Here is an 18,420-nt window from a genome sequence, read left to right on the forward strand (position 1 = left end):
AATTTTATTATAGTACACCGTGTTTTTTTTGATTTCCTTTAATTTCAAGGGTGTATTCCTGAGCTTAAATCAAGTAACTTTCCCAAAGACACCGGTATTCTAATTAACTCCATTTCGGAGTTAATCAAGAATTTATTTTTTCCTATAAGGCCTCTATAAGCGTGTACACTTGCCTTAGGGCCGGTTTACATATTGATTAGTGTTTAGAATGAGATCATACATTTGCTACTAAACTTAAGTACAATCTCGGTCGATCGATGTTCGAAATGACATTGACATGTCACAGATTTCAATTGTTTGGTTGAGTTAAATGCAATGCCCGAGTTACAACAACGCCATACGCTACATTTAATTACTTTTTAAAATTATTTTTACTAAAAAAAAAGCAAAAAATAAATTATTTTGTTTGAAAAGTAACTATGCCATCTAGTTCTCTTAAACGTACTTAATCATACCCCGAAGTTAACGGAATTCAATAAAAACACGGTGTAGAGGTACTAAAATAGGTGCCAATTTATTTTTATCTTTGATTACCGACACATCTTCTAAATGTTAATGAAATTGACATTGCACATAAATGAAGTTCACCCATAAATGTTAACGGCGATCATATGATCTCAGAAATAAGCTAAGAGAGTCGTAAAGCGTGTGTCACGGTCACCGTAAAGGGCTTGCTTTTATCGGCAGGTAGGAGGGCTTATAGTGGATTGCTTAGGGATCATCCATTAATTACGTCACACGAATTTCTAGGTTTTTTGACCCCTGCCCCCTTCCTTGTCACACTTGGTCACATTTTGCAAACCCCTCCCCACCTGGTGTGACGTCACATTTTAGGCAATTTTGTTTTCAACGAAATCGGCAATACTAACGTGGCATTCTTTTTTTAATAAAACATATTTTTGGTAAAAAAAATATTAGTAATTTTATAACACAAAACCAATTAGGAACGAAAATTGCCTACTCCCAAAACCTCATTATTTAAATGTACCTACAGCGAATAAAAAAATATGTATAAATTAATTTACAGTTACTGATGAATAGTGATGATGTTAAAATGACGTCACAATGTTTGTGACTCCCCCCTCCCTCATGTCACAACATGTCACATTTTCTTGACCCCCTCCCACCCCCTAAACGTGAGACGTAACTAATGGATGACCCCTTAGGGTATTACATACAGGGTGGCCTTGGAAGAAGGGCGGCTTAAGCTCGCGACACACTTACCCCACGTACGCAACGTATGCAATGCATTATGACATCTGAACCCTGAAATTTGTACGCTTAGAAACATACTTGTCATACGCAACGCATAAGTATGTTTCTAAGCATACAACTTTCAGGGTTCAGATTGTCATAATGCATTGCATATGTGGGATAAGTGTGTCCCTGCCTTAAATATTACAACTACGTAGTTCGACAAGCTGCAGCGGCTTACAGATGTAAGTACCTATATGTATATATATAGCATAATTGTTTTCCTTCGTATTTTCTCGGAAACGTTCGTATTTGTCATGCTAGATACTTCAGTCAACTTCACTACCTACTCTTTTTGTATCGAGACGAATGAAGTAGCAAGACGCGTTCGTAACTTTTCGTAATAATAAAATTATGCACTTTATTTGTATTGGTGTAAAGGTACCGTTTGGATTCAGACTACACTCTAACAAAATTGTACCACTATTGTCCACTAAAAACGCAGAGTAAAGGCACAAAGAAGTTGATCCACCCAATTAAAATCATACAAAGAATACAAAAAAAGCCATGTAAAATTGTACAACTTAACCTAGTAATCCAGTAACTTTGTCGAATTTTGTAACCTGGCTCTTTTGCGGCAAATCCGGTAGTTCTGATTTTTTGCAGACTTGTTTATGATGTTGGCCCAATGAATAATCCAAGTTTGTGACTTCGAGTGCCGAACGCAACTTTGTCAAAAATCGAATAAACCGCAATTTTTTTTTAGATTTGGGCGATTATAACCCTAAAGTACTAGTTTTTGGTAGTAACTTCCTAGGGCGTTTTAAAGTAGACTAAATTTGCTACAATAAGACACTAGAATTGTCTCTGTACATCTAATATTTTCCGAGATAAAGCCTTTCAAAATTTTATATTTAAATTATTATTTTTTTAAATATTTTTTCAAAATAGGCACTCATACATTTTTTATGGAAAATAAATATTTTGTAGAACGTGCCGGTGATGAATTCCATATAAATTACCTACCTTACCCTTATATTATAGCTAAGAACTGATGTAAAATTATAAAATTTTGAAAGGCTTTATCTCGGAAAATATTAGATGTACAGAGACAATTCTAGTGTCTTATTGTAGCAAATTTAGTCTACTTTAAAAGCGCCCTAGGAAGTTACTATCAAAAACTAGTACTTTAGGGTTAAAATCGCCCAAATCTAAAAAAAATTGCGGTTTATTCGATTTTAACAAAGTTGCGTTCGGCGCTCAAGGTCACAAACTTGGATTATTCATTGGGCCAACATCATAAATAAGCCTGCAAAAAATCAGAACTACCGGATTTGACGCAAACGCAAAATGTATAATTTTACTGTATTATAGGTTTAAATTGTTTAAACGACAACGGTTTCACTCACTTGAATTTTTAGTCGCTATTGGCGACATGTTTCGGGCCCGTCGGGTCACGAAAGTTTAATATCGATTAACCTAGGTTTTATCAGCTTAGGGCCACTTACACCATTCCACAAACCCGGGGTTAACCGGATAAACTTGGCGTTACCATGGTTACCAGCACAATTTGACATTAAGTTAAAGGTTTAACCGCTTAACTACGGGTTAGTGGAACGGTGCAAGTGGGCCTTATTGGTTTAAAGCGCTAAAAATTTACTCCACTCGGTCAAGAATGAATCGACAAAGAAGAGAGATATCTATTGACTATATAGTAGGTGGGTAGAATGAAACTAATCGTGGGTAGAATAACATGTTTTTACATACAGACAGTTCTTCTTCTTCCTCGCGTTATCCCGGCATTTCGCCACGGCTCATGAGAGCCTGGGGTGCGATTAAAGGAAAGGCACTAGAGGTTGACGACCTTAAACCTTCTGGAATTTCCAGATGTACTAATTAAATTCACCCACGACGATGTATTTAATAAATGTAATGACTATTTAATTATTCTAACTAATAGCAATCGCAGCAATAAATTATGCTTTCACCGTGTTTCTGTTAAGGTTGTCAACCACATAACAAAATTACAAAGACCGCGTTCAGAAATCATCTTATTACTAAAAAATACTTAGTATGGAGGTGTTCCACTTACCTAACTTAATGTTACAAATACCTAATAATTACAAATATTACAAAATGTTCGTTAAAAATACCTATTACCTATCCTCGTGCCGCCCACCATACCAAAATTACAAGCCAAGTAAGTCAGAATCTTGTATTTTCAATTGGGTTTCATTTCATATGTTCGAAAATTTTACGAGATATATGAAATGCTACCTACTTTGTTTTTAATTAAGGTTGATATTCCATCGAAACTGAGTGTACAGCCTAATGTACATTGGGTGGTTCGAGGTTATAGCATAAAAAAACTGGTCAAGTGCGAGTCGGACTCGCGTTTCAAGGGTTCCGTACATCACACAATTTTCAACACTTTTTTTTGTACGTGAAATGTGACGTGAGTGAAACGTCTTGAAAAACCCGAATGGGTCAATCAAAAACCAGATGTAACATGAAGTTTTCTGGCATGGTGGCTTATATCTCTATATCTCTGAAGATTAAATGCCGAACAATAATACAAGTGTCCAAATGCGTAGAGCTGAAAACTCGAGCGTCCGACGGGTCGCGCTTCCGACAACTTCCGAAAGTGTTTTAAAAGCGAAGGCCGAAGAGAGATAATACCTACAGGAGGGTGATCAAAGTACGAGGAGGTTTTGGGATTATACTGAGCTACTTTTAGTACGGGACCAACCCCGAAATCGCGAAAAAAGAAGTATCCTCCCATAGAAAACGGAACAGCCAAAATGGATGAAACAGCCAAATTTTTCTTCGCGATTTCAGGGTTGCACGTTGGCAACGGGAATACACTTAGTTTATTTTTTAGCCACCCTGTATACCTAGTGCTTTTTAAAACACGTAACACGTAAAACGTATCCTAATCAATCAGTACAGTCAGCAGCAGAAGTTGCTAAGCGGGCGAGTGGTTTAAAATGATCTGGACGCGACTTTATACTCAAGACAATAAGAGCATGTGAAGGTAATTTTGAACACCTCGCCCGCCTAGCAACTTCTGCTGTTGACTGTACTACAAGTACCATTGCGGCTAATTGCCAGATACAGCCTAGTCGCATTTTTTGTCTTCAGTCCGACTCACGCTTGAAGCTAAAGGCACGCCTCTTTGGGACGCTTCGGGTCTTCGGCCTTACGCGGATATCGGCCTAGGGCCTTCGCAATAGCTGTCTACATCACGTTTCACTTAAACCATTGCGGCTGTGTCCCTAAAAAAACGTTAACCGCATTTTCGTTCTTAAATCCGACTCACGCTTGACTCTAGATTTCTAATAGGTTTTCCTGTCATCTTTAGGTAAAGGACTATTTTGTGTACCCAGTAGTTTCGGAGATAGAGGGGGGGGAATGGTAATTTTTTGTCTATTTTCTTGAATAACTTCTAAATTTTTTATCTTAAATTTATAAGAAAAATATATTTGAGATTTTCAAAATGAGTTCTTTCGTTTGATATGTAACACGATATAGTTTTCAAAACTTTGTTTTTTAATTTAATCGTTTACCCCCCAAAAGTAGCCCCTATGTTTAAAATTCATTTGTTGACGTTACATACCCGTCTTTGGGTCACAGACTTACATATGTGTACCAAATTTCAACTTAATTGGTCCGGTAGTTTCGGAGCAAATTGGCTGTGACAGACGGACAGACAGACAGACAGACGCACGAGTGATCCTATAAGGGTTCCGTTTTTTCCTTTTGAGGTACGGAACCCTAAAAATCGATGATCAATGTTACCCCGCTTATCAAAGTAAACTCAGTTTACGGTATGCAATAATGGTAGGTATATGTTTATAAGGGTATGTTTTCACATGCGAGGTGGTCAGCCGTGAGCGGTCTCTTGAAGTCGACCGACTCGACCGCGTGCACACGCTCGATCACAGTGTGGAGACGGTTATGTATAGTTTTAATATTATTTTAAAAATGGAAGTAAAAATATACAGGCTGGGCGAAACCTTGTCGTTCACAATTATTTTTAGATTCTTCACGTGGGCTATCCCACCCCCATACTCCATGTATCCCCATGTATGTTTTGTAGCCGATTTTTAAGTAATGAATTTTTTAATTTTTTTAACTTTTGTTAAGAAATTCCGGGGTCAACCAATTAATTTATTTAAAAAAATATTGAACTTTTTTGATCTTATACCGAGTCCAACAGTCAGATGAGGACTAGATGATAATGTTATATTAAAAAGGCATAAAATAGGCACTTAAATATATTATAGGTACTATAAATATTAATGATAAACACACAAATAAATACCATTATCATTCGACCTCCAGCTTCGTAGGCATTGTCACAACCAGGTACACTACGACGCCATTTGCATTTATAAAATAAAGAAAGCCGACTCCATACCATTCGGCAGGGGTTAGCTTTAGATAATCGAAGCGAGTGACTCTCACGCTTGCATTGTGCGCGTCAAAATGTGCCCTACAGCTACGTTTGGAGGTCGTCCGGCCTTTCACACACCATGATTAACACCATACATATTTAATGACCTCATACCCACTACGGCCTACGAAGTAGAAGTAGGAGGTCCCGGATTCGAAGTAGCATGGTCGCGTTTTTATCAGCCACATACATAATTATAATTGGGGAATATTTGCTTTGTCTAGTTAGTGTTACCCCTCTGTCTATTTATAAAATAGGTAAAAAAAGCATTGAATTTTATTTTTGATGTTTTTTATCGCATGATAAGGGGAGACCGAGGTGAGTTTTGAAAGAGGAGAATTGTGATATTGTCGATTTTTTGGAATCTAATGACTGTTAGCGAGCTCGTAACAGTGTGCGTTTGTTAACTCGTAACTTGAACTAACAAAGGCGCGCTATTGCGACCTTGTTTTTAGTTAATAGATTCCAAAAAATCAACGATGTCACAATTCTCCTCAGTCACAACTCACCTCGGTCTCCCCTATCAGACAATTTATAGCATTTTTGGTGCAGCGGAGTGGTGTTAACGGAATTGATATAGATAATTTCAGCTGAAATGGAAAATTAAGGTTAACATTAACGTAATTAACGCTAATTAATCATAAGGGTTTTAATTGTTTACCTCTACCAATTCCGTTAACACCACTCCGCTGCGCCGAAAATGCTATAAAATTTAGGATGTCTGATAATTATATTTCAATAAGTAGGTATAGTATAGATTCAGAGTTAGAGAACCTTGTCATTTCATAATTAACATAATACTCAAACAGTCAATAACCACTCAGAACTTTAAATGAGATTACATAAGTAGTTGCCAGCATGATTGAACGATAACATCAGTTGGAAAGTCAACTTTAACATGCATACAAGAAGGTTCAATTTGTGTATTAACGATCTGTATAACTTAGGTGTTTTATGAAGGGAATGAAAAACAAACAGCACTCGTGGTCGAGTCAACAGTTTTCAATTAATTTGGTTACCTATCTCTGGGGGTCTTATTCTGGAATACGGATTTGACACATCAAAATAATATTGAATACGTAATGTTGCATAACCCTTCGAGTGGCATTGTCCTCCTCGAGGTCTCTACGGTAAGTGGCGGTGGCCGCGAGGAGGACAGACATAACAAGCCCGTTGAGTGGCGCAGCCATTTTGGAAAAATATACGTCAAGTGGCGGGGCCTCAATGGGTGATCATCGCGAATTTGGCGCGTGACTTTGTTTTACGCGGGAATTCGACCGTTAGGGAATACTATCCTTGTTTATTGACGAATGCATCTTGCAAGAGTGAGCAAGCAAGGCATAGTTTTAACGGTTTTATTTTAGGCGCGAAATGCAGCGTCGCACAGATGCCGCGAGACGGTCTCTGCCAATTACGGGCTTGTTATGACCGAACCTTCTCGCGGCCTCTGCCACGCAAAGGCATATTTAAAAAATGGCCGCGCCATTTCTCCTGCCGTTCAACCGGAGGTGCTGCCACCCGAAGGGATATGCTTATTGACGCTAGGTAAAAACCTCAGGTATTTAGTTACAAAAAAAAAAATGTATTTTCTCTACGGCTTCTATGCCGTTGTCTGTATTTAAATAATGTTGAATGCGTTTAGTATAAAAATATTCTCTATGTGGGATTGAGTGAATTACATTACATAATTAATGAATTACTTACATTTCTGTTGATGTAAGAGCAGTCTGAGACTACTGACAGGTATCATTACAGGTCACAATACTCTCAACAGACACCTTAAGATAATGGAAATTAGTAGAGACGCCTCCTGTCCACATTGTGGTAAGGAGGAGACCAGCTTACACTTACTAGCAGAATGTACTATGTACGCGGCACCGCGATATAATACATTCGGTAGAGACACACTAGAAGAAAACGAACTAAAGGACGTCGAACTCAAAGATGTCCTTCTGTTCTGCAGGAAAACAAGAAGATTTGAGGAGAATAGTGTGGGAATGCCGCCGGGACAGTAACCTGCAGCTCCAACTCCAGGGAACCGGGCTAAATGAACGCAACAAGCGATCGATAGCCCGCCTGCTTCCGGCCGGGCGTCCCTACACTACATCTACATCTACATTTCTGTTGCCGCTATAACAATAAATAGGTATTAAAAAGTACGGAACCCTCGGTGGGCGAGTCCGACTCGGACTTGTCCGTTTAAAAATACCTACTTATTTCTCATTTAGACGGTGCGAGAACTCGCATGCGAGTTTTATTACATTGCGTTATTTGATCGGTCGGCTCAATTTTTTTTTTTTTTTTTAAATAATCAACTATACAATACCACTTTACAGAGTAATCCAATGCGCGATATTTATTACATAAAGGAAGACAAAAATAAATAATTAACAGTTAACAACACGCTTAAAAAAATTATTACAGTAAATCAGACCTCAGTGTTCCGCAATGTAGGTAACTAAAATCGCAATCGTATGAGAGTTCTCTCGCCGTCTAAATTAGCCCTAAAAGATTTTAGATTCTGAATAGGGATCCTACATAGATATTTCACCGTTCGTAATGTTTATTATTCTCTGAATTTATAAGTATCGCATCCTAACCACAATGACGTAGTTTTGTTGACTGTTTGTTTGCTATGTCGCTTGCTCGGTAAACTGGCTTCAACTTTATACCTCACAAAATAATACATACTTAGTTTGTTTTGTTTCAACAAAATGCCTAGTGTCTCTTAAATACTCTATGTATACCGGGTGTGGCCTGTAACATGAGCAAAAAATTTAAGTGTAGGCTGTACTCCTCATACTGACCAACATTTGTTCAGCGACTTCTAAAAATAACTTGTGGTTTGATTTTTAATACACTTTAAAGTTTATTCTAAGACGCAATGTATTACGAATTTTGTTATGTTTAAGGCGTGACAAGCAACGTCAATCACAATGATATGGCGTGGCGATGGCGTCCATTGAAGATAATATTTATTTTGTATGAAATATCAGGAATACTTTATAATTTTTAAAAGTTGTTGAACAAAAGTGTGACCGTTTGAGGAGTACAGTCTATCTTTTAATTATTTGCTAGTGTTACAGGCCACACCCGGTATAGATACTAACCCCCTTATTCATAAAACTTTACGGGCCTGCATGCCTATTATGGATGGCTTTATCCACGTGACAAAATATCTGTCACTTTTTAACAGAACGCGAATGAAAGTGACGGATGCCGTTTTATCGCGTTGTCACGTAGATAAGAACGACCATCATTATCCGTACTGTACGGAACTGTGTTAAAAAGAGACAGTTATTTTCTCACGTGGATAAAGATGGATAAAGCCATCCATGATACGCCGGCTGATTTAGTTAAATAATGTTTTATCCCTTTCTTAGAAATACATTAGTCAAAATGAAAAATAAAGACAAACGATTATCAGCTAATTGAGGTTTGTATGAATAAGGGGGTAAGGGTTCGCCGAGATAACTTAAAATGAATTCAACACATAACTATTAAACAATAAAGCATTTATTACAACAATCATAAGTAATACATAGGCAAAGGGTTAGGTAATACATGTGTGGGTACGGTAGAAAAGTAGTTTCAATCAATGTGTGGAAGGGCGGCACCGTCGTCGAACCCAAGCCACCTGGCGGTGGACTTAAAACGGTGGCGTGTGCCTTAGATACACATGCTGGTGGCGTGTATAACGGCGATACTGACCCTACATCCTTCAACACATAACTGTTACATAGTTATGTGTTGAAGGATTATAAATACATATAATCATTATACAGGGCGTCCCACGGCGATGCCACATGGAGGGAAAGTACCTTAAATATCATAGATAGCATATTTTGCTGAAAGAAGACTTCATTTTATTTTTAAAACTTAGTTAAATTGCATTCATACTTTTTTAATTTTTTTTGAAAAAAAATGTATGGAAAAAAATTATCGCGTCATTGGAGGAAAAGTACCTTAATTATTGTAAATGAACATCTTACTGAAAGAAGACATTATTTCGATTTAAAAAAACAAGTTGAATTGCATTTTAAATAATTTCATGGTTAAACCGGGAATCGAACCCGCTACACGAGAAAAAAAAATACCTTGTACCAAAAATGCAACTTTACTAAGTTTTAAAAATAAAATGAAGTCTTCTTTCAGCAAAATATGCTATCTATGATATTTAAGGTACTTTCCCTCCATGTGGCATCGCCGTGGGACGCCCTGTATACCTATAATGGACGAATTCTGTGTCTCAATAAGTAGTAAATTATGGGTGTAACTTAATTATCTAATTCATAAAGTTAGTGAAAACCCTTCTGTCGAAGAGTCATATTTGAGTTTCCCCGCTAACAACGTGATTTCGGTGTTAATATCCGGTAGAATAAACCGGAAAATGCGCACAAACCAACAGTGTTAATAACTTCATGGAGCGGAGTTTCCGTAATATACATTCCGTTACTGTTTGGAGTTTATTGGAGAAGAATTTAAGAATCGATTTTCACATACATACACGCCCTAGGTACTTATGAAAATTTATGGGGAGTTATTTAAAATTTACGTTACGTTATGTTTCGTACGCAACTTATCTTGCGCATCCCCTAGCAACGGCTGCATGGAAACACTTTATTTATTCAATGTCAACCAAAGAGACTTTGAAATAGAGATATACTGTCATGGTAAATTATATAGCTACAGTACATTTTCTGCCATCTTTCGACAGACGATTAAAACTGTTAGAACGCCATTTGACTTTGGTAATTATTAGAACTGTTAGAACGCCATTTGACTTTGGTCATTATCATGCCTTGGCACAGAATAAATAATAGTACTAGGTACAGAAGACTCACTCTCTAACAAAACGCGTCTGTTACGATCAGCACAGATATGGCCGCTAGGTGGCGACAGCGCCACGCACGGCTTATGGCTTTCCCCAAAATTGGGGTGTAACGGATGTACTTTTAGCTACCTGTAGCAAAGCGACGAAATCGCGGAGTGAGCCACGCCTGATCAAGGTCAAATGGCATTCTAACAATTTTATATTCTGTCGAAAGATGGCAGTAACTTTACAGTGGCTACATAATTTACTTTGACAATCCATCTCTATACACTCTATTGGGACCGTGCGCGTTAGAGGGTCTGCCATCTTGTGGCCTGAATCGGAAACATATTATGTGCACATGTTCATTGCCAAAGCAAGTGCTACCATCTACCGTTCTCGTAGGTACGTGTCCTTGTGCATAGTAGGTTCTGCAATCTCGTGGGCTACATCGAAACATAAACGACACATTTACGCCTCGTGCCAAAAATCTGACGGCTCATATGCTGCCCCCTATAGTTCATGCACGTGGTTTATTCTTTTTGATGTCCACAATGTTTTTGATGTCATTTGCGGAGAATTGATCTTAAATTTTATGTCATAACCGTGCGTAAGGAGTAAACTCCAGTCGTCCGTTGAAGCTGACACACACACACACACAAACACACATACACACACACTTTTTCGAAAGGTCGTATCAATACAAGATTAAAACTCTTAACAACTTTTGAATCAGAATCGGCCTCTAGATCACAACTCGCTCGAGGCGGTGAATTATTCCTTTTATAATTTAAACAGCGGAAATTGTTGAAACAACCCGGCCAATGTAAAAACGGAGTAATTAAACACCGCTTAAACGTCTAAAAATACCGCTTTAGCGCAATAATTAAATTATAAGCCTACGGCGTCCATTGGCCTGCCCAGGGGATGACGCACAATGAATATTTATCTTCGTTAAGGGTAATTATTTATAAGTGGATGCTACTTAAGGTATAATCGTTCGAATCGTAACTGCAGGCCCAGAACGGCTAATCTTTTGTATATTGTTAAGTAAAATCTTTTGTATTATTTGCAAAAAAGGGTCGTATAAATTCTAATTGGCACCTGAGCGCGAACTCGTCCAACGAGAGTCCAACGCTCAAAAAAACCAGTGTAGGTGCGCTCTCCGATAACGCGCCTTTGTTACGCAACTCGATGACACATTTTAGACTGGTTCTGTAGCGTTAGACTCGCCGGCACTCGGTATTTTTTTACTTACTCTGTGGTAGAGGGACCACACAAGAAGTAGCAAATTATTTTTCCATTTGTTAATTTTGAATCTTATTGCAATTTCCACCAGTTGTAATTCAATAACCGTTGTAATTCAGTGACCGTTGCAGGTAGTAATAGCACGCGCCGTTTTTCAATTTCAATTTCAATTTCAATTAGCCTTTATTTAACAATCTTACTAGTTTTACAAAATATAATATAAACATCTTACTTAAAAATAAAATATAAAGAACTATTACAATATTTGCGCTATCAGACATCGGAGTCAAGATTGTCTTGCTTTCCAGCATAGTCCTCCCCCAAGTACCTCCAAAGTTCCCGATCATGGGCTTTCCTTCGCCAAGTGGCACCAGCTATAACAATGAAGTCATCTTCCCATCTTCTTAGAGGTCTGTGGTTTTTTCTGCCTCCTTCCCTAGGATACCAATCAGTCACTTCTTTGGCCCATTTGTCTTCCTTGCATCGAAGTATGTGTCCTGCCCACTTCCATTTGGATTTTTTGATAGTATGTGAAACATCTTTGACACGTGTTCTTCTACGTATGGTCTTTAGGTTGATACGATCTATTCTCCTTATGTTCAGCATACTTCTTTCGATGTTATGTTGTGTTGTTTCTAGTCTTTTCGTGTGTTCTTTTGTTAATGCCCATGTCTGACAGCCATATGTCATACAGGGCAAGATATAAGAGTTGAAAATGCGACTTTTTAACTTAAGTGGCATTGATGGGTTCTTCGTTATTTCTTTCAGCGACCAGTACCTGTTCCATGACGAGTTAATGCGACTTTGTATTTCTTTAGATGTGATCTCTGAAGTAGATATTATTTGGCCCAGGTAAGTGTATTCCGTGACATATTCTATAGTGTAGTTATTAATTTGTATCGGAATTTTGAATCGATTGGTTAATAACTTTGTTTTTGACGTATTTATTTGAAGTCCGACTTTCTCGCTTTCCACTACTAGTTGTTCCAGCATAATGCTTAGGTGGTTCACGTCGTCAGAGATAACTATAAGATCATCTGCGAATCTAAGATTGTTTAATAGAGCGCCGTTTACTTTGATGCCGTATTCGCTCCAATCCATTTTCCTGAATACTTACGCGCCGTTTTACTTAACAATAAGTAGACAAAGGATTTGCCGGTCGGGGCCAGTTACGAGTCGATCGACTATACCTTTGACACAATCTTTTCTCGTTTTATGTCGCTATGATAAAAAAAAAACTTATCGCTAAGTGACCTATACATAGATAAGGAGGAGCATGGAGATTTTTAATACCTGTCATTAATTTACTGGGCCTCATACACATGAGCGCTTTTTCAACGCGCGTTAAAAAAGCGTTTTAATGACACAAATGGATATATTGGTAGGTATTTATTCACACGATGGCGGTGGCGCTTTTTATCGTTGTTGGATTTTCGACTTTAAGCGTTGGCCATTAAATCGAATTTAGCGTGCGGACGTATTCAAGTGCTTTTTTAACGCGCGTTGAAAAAGCGCTCGTGATTATAGGGCCTTTGATATGATGTTGCTGCTGCAGCGTTTAAGCAGTAAATGTCACGTGATAAAATGAGAGTCACATTGAACGTCTAACTTATAATGACGACAAAAATGACGCTACGATAGCAACCCAAACTTATTAAGGAAATTGACAGTATAGTTCGTAGTTTTGTAACAGAGCCCGCGCGGCGGCTAATCCTATTGTCTATTGTTAAGTAAAACCGCACGTGCTACTTACCTGCAAAAAAAGGGTCATACTCATTCTATTTGGCACCTGAGCGCGGGCTAGTCCAACGCTCAAAAAACCAGTGTAGGTGCGCTCTCCGATAACGCGCCTTTGTTACGCATCTCGATGACACATTTTAGACTGGTTCTGTAGTGTTCGACTCGCCGGCACTCAGTAACCGAAATAACCGAATTACGCAGGTTTTTATGCAGGTGGTTGTGGCACGTGGCACGAGCGGTTTTACTTAACAATAGACAATAGGATTAGCTCGGGCTTAGTTACAAAACTACGAACTATAACATCCCCATTTCCGCTGCTGCAACGTTTCACCAGCAACGCAACTCTAGTCGCTATCCGCCGTCGCTATATCACCTTTATGAGATAAAACGAAATGTATGTGACTTGCCGAAGTGCCGACAGAGATTTTTAATAGGTACAACGCCCTCGCAGCGGTACAGTTGAGCTCACAAATATCTTTACAAGCCAACGTTACAAAAATATATTTACTCGCCTCTGACACAGACAATAAGCTGGTAGTGTAGGTACTACAGATGTAGTGCATAATTATTTTCATGGAAACGTAGGTACGAACGTAACCTGCTATTTCAGTCAGTTACGGTACAAAAAGTACTGAGGTTATTTATTTATTTTCTTTATTGGGGAAAAAACAGATACAGGCCAATAATATTTAAAGGCAAAATTACAAAGTTTAGGTATAGCCTACATCCTAATACAATTCCCACTAGGAGGTACGACAATAGTTTTAGGATAGCATTGTGATCGGAACTAAACAAACAGACTTATACTATACTTACACTAGGACTTAACATAACGAAAATTTAACACGCAAGTATAACTATGTGAATATGAACACAAGCATAGTTTTAACATAAATATAAATTTCAGCTAAGTAGGCACTATAAGTGATACAAAAGAAACAAAGCTACACAATATAATAGACTGAATCGGTTAACCGAAGTAGCATGACAAATACGAACGTTTTCGAGAAAAAACGAAGGAAAACAATTATGTTCTACATCTGTAGCTTTTTACAAGCTACAGCTTCCGAAACGGGCTTCTTCGAAGCCTATTATAAGAAACAACGACAATATAGCATTCCATGTTTGAGAAAATATATTTTTGGAACGTTGGCTTGTAAATATGGCATATTTGCGAACTCAATCGTATGTACGAATACCTCTACCTACTCGTAGAACGATTTACTGCACCCATACATTCACGTATCACGTAAACTTATGCAAGACTCAAAAATACGGTATTGGTTACATCTGCGAATGTGTGCGTACAGTTGTGAGCACTGCAGTATCGATTGTGAAGCCGATGGTCACCTGTGACGTCAACAGGAGTTATATCAGTGACTATAACCGCAAAGCAACTATCTCTGTCAAGCTGATTACGCCTTAATTGGAGTAAGTAATAGAGAAAGATGACCGAAACTTCGATATTCGCGGTAGGCCCTCTGCTTTCGAACGTGTATAATATTCTTGATTTGATATTGTATGCAGTGCTTCTCGGCAGTAGGTACTTTTATGTTTGTAGAGGTTGGATGTTATGGAGAGACTTTAAGACGAAATAGGAGCTGAGTTTTAAATATTTTAGGTAAATATACCCGTCTCGCTAACGGAAGCCACCAGCCACTGTGCCAACTCGCGTCTTATGCATCTTTCACTTCCACCCCTGGAGCAATAGAGATTATTATTATTAATTATGTCTGTCTCTTATAAATTCTCGGGACGATGGGGTCCCGGACATTTGGAAGGCGTGCGTGGGGCCGAAGCCAACCCGTAGAGGCCCCTTGTAATAAGACAATTTACTCTAAATGTAGTGTGACACTAACCGACGATTATCCTTGTTTGCACTATAGTAGTGCACCCAAGGACAAGCCCCGTTTAGTGTAGGACTATTGTAAGAAAATGGTACAAAAATAAACCGGGCTATTGGGTTGAGCTGCTAGTGGACTAGTAACCGGTACTATGGAGAAGACTATGGCACCTGCCCTGCTCATATGTTTTAAAAACATGAAAAAATGGGCCAGGTGGTGACCCGCCAACTCACAATATGGGTCCCCGAAAACGGCCGCTCGCACGGAGCGACAAGGGGACAACATCACGTGAGCGGCTCAGGGCATGGAGAGGTGTGCACCGCTTTCTACCCAGTGGCTGTAAACAGCCACTGTGCCAACTCGCGCCTTAGGCATGTTTCACTTCCGCCCTGCGAGCATAATCGCCGGGCGACAAGCAAAAGTACTATCAAAAAATTAAAGTAACAATGCACGTTACAAGTGTAATTGTAACACAGTTTATTGTCCAATAATTTCAATGGTGTTAGTTAGTGACTTTTGCTTGTCACCCGACGATATAGCTCTGACACCCCACTGTGGACGGTCGGTTAAGGCAAGCCAGAGGTGAGAGTCCTGCGGCTCCTGCTCAGTGTTCACTCCAGCCGGCCAATGAAGGCAAGCCGGAGAGGGGCCTGACCGACTCTCGGGAGTATGGGACCCAAGGGACGTCATTTCCCATTCAGCTCGCCACAAGCTGCCCTGGGGGCTTATTATTATTATTATTGAGAGCCTATTTTGTCCCACTGCCGGGCAAAGGCCTCCCCCCGTTTTTTCCATTCTTCCCGGTTTTGAGCAGTCTTCGGCCATTCTTTTAAAAAGGAGTCTAGCTCGTCTCGAAGGGAGTCATCGTCTAGGTGTCGTCGTCGTCTATTTTAATTAAATTATATTAATTAATAAAAATTCTTACATTTTGATGATGTATGAAAGCGGATAGAGAGGAGAGAGAAAACCAATGTTGCTTCTTTAATTCTTAGCAACCGTATTGTTATCTAAAAAAGCTACTTTTTTAAATACTCTGCTGGCTGAAACTACTGCACCTTAGGAGACTGTTCTCACTGAATCATTATTTTTAGTCTATTGGTTCATTAGGAGATAAATCATTAACTGCATCATTTTCAACGTTGTATTGCGCAATACCTACTTATACTCGTAAATTACATCACTTCCGACAGGAGTATCTATTGAGCTACCTTAAACACACTTAGGTACTTGATAACAGACATAGTAATATACCGTAAAACGGGGTGAGTAGGTTTCGCGGGGAGAAGTGGGTTATGAATGGGGAGAGAAGGTTTGAGAGGGGGGTGAGAAGGGATTTTAAGGCTACTGCTACAAAAATAAAGTATTCCAATTTAAAATGGAGCTATACCTAGTAATACGCATAATTAAAAGAAAATCGATCCAACAATCTTCCAAAATCACCTTTGTATGAAAACTCCTCTCACCCCAAATACGAGGCACTACGGGGTGAGGTGGGTTTTCCTCTTTATCGTCAAAGTTATGAAATGGAACTACCCAAAATAAAATAAAAACTAAAATACAAACGACCGGTACACTTATTATATACACCATTCAGTTTTCATATGTAAAAATAAAATATTATCGAGGTTTGAATTTCAGTTTTGACCCTACTCACCCCATTTTACGGTACAGCAAAATGCAAAAGTGTAATCTGCAAATGTATTTATCTCATTTACCTATTCATGTGACTGTGACCTCTACAATCACCACAGGCGCTTATCTCCCATTTTGTGCCTATATAAATGAGGCACTGGCAGAGTAATACAGTTTGTGAATGTTTTTTTTTTTTTTTTTTATTATGCATGGGTTTATTAGCATGGGTGGGTGAGGTGGCAGATGTTACCCAAATCGTGTTCACGTTTCACTATGAAACCTCTTTTGTTAGTGACTCTGTTAGTAGCAGCATCTGCGTTACCGCTAGAAGATAACCAGCATTCGAGATGTGAAAACAATGAATCTGTGCCCTACACTCGCATCAACATAACTAAGTCACCGTTTGTTAACATTATGAACCTGCGCATCGACACCCCCGAAGCTATATACCTACTCTACACCTGCAGTAATGCTGATAGGTAAGCCAGATGGGGAAGTGCTGCGCTGTCAGGTGGAGAACCCACATGTATGCGAGACATATTTTAACGCCAGTTCCTATGTTTACTCTTTGTTTGTTAATGGGTAGCACTTTTATGTTGGTTTATTAAATTTATACAGATGCAACTTACATCAAAAAGAATCCTGCACGATTTTCCAGACGGTTGCATCATATGTCAGGGCTGTGTCAAGTGCAGGTGGATATCTATACGCAGGTCTATATAACGGCACTATTTTGAGATGTCAGCAGAATGAACTGAACAGTTGCCGGCCCTTTCATCAACCTGGAGATCACGTCTTATCTTTAATTTCGATGAATGACGAAATCTACGCTGGATTAAATAATGGCCAACTGTTGAGCTGTTCGTTAGAAACAGAGAAAAGCTGCACCTTACTGTATACCATGAGCGGCGCTATTACGGGCTTATCTAATGTGGCTAATAGTTTGTTTGCTGTTACATGGGATGGCCGCTTATGGAATTGCACTAAAAAAACTGATGATGTGGCTAATTTCTGCACCTCTGTATCATTAAATTACAAATCTCCAAGAGATGTGGCATCATTCAACGGCGTTTTGTATATATTGGATTATGATAAAGTGATATACACTTGTAAGTGGCAGGCGCGGATCCAGCCCTCAAAAAAGGTTGTGGTCACAGCCTCTCCAAAATCGGCCAAGTGCGATTCGAGGGTACCTAATGATTCCCCGACCAATAAATTCGCAGAGGGATCGCAAGCGATTTATTTCAGTCTATACACACTTAGCGCCACTTGCACCATCCCAATAACCCGGGGTTAACCTGTTAAACCGTTAACCCAGTGTCAAATTGTACTGGTAACCATGGTAACCCCAGGTTTAACCGGTTAACCCCGGGTTAGTGTGATGATGCAAGTGATGGCGCTTAGATCTATAGATAACTACACTAAAAAACTCCTTCGGCTGTAAATTAAAAGCTGGCAATAAGCTGGAAATAATTGCCCCTGTTAGTAAATAA

General features: G+C 39.0%; 1 long non-coding RNA gene across 1 annotated transcript in view; it reads right to left on the bottom strand.

The window, feature by feature from the left end:
• Window positions 1–38: 38 nt before the first annotated feature.
• The window catches only part of LOC134670798 (uncharacterized), a 46,252-nt gene continuing 27,870 nt past the window's right edge, over window positions 39–18,420 (bottom strand). The window contains exon 2 of the long non-coding RNA XR_010099131.1: window positions 39–142. This is a non-coding gene — a long non-coding RNA (uncharacterized LOC134670798). The remainder of the gene's footprint in view (window positions 143–18,420) is intronic.

The sequence above is a fragment of the Cydia fagiglandana genome, chromosome 14, assembly GCF_963556715.1.
Source record: "Cydia fagiglandana chromosome 14, ilCydFagi1.1, whole genome shotgun sequence".
NCBI lineage: Eukaryota > Metazoa > Arthropoda > Insecta > Lepidoptera > Tortricidae > Cydia > Cydia fagiglandana.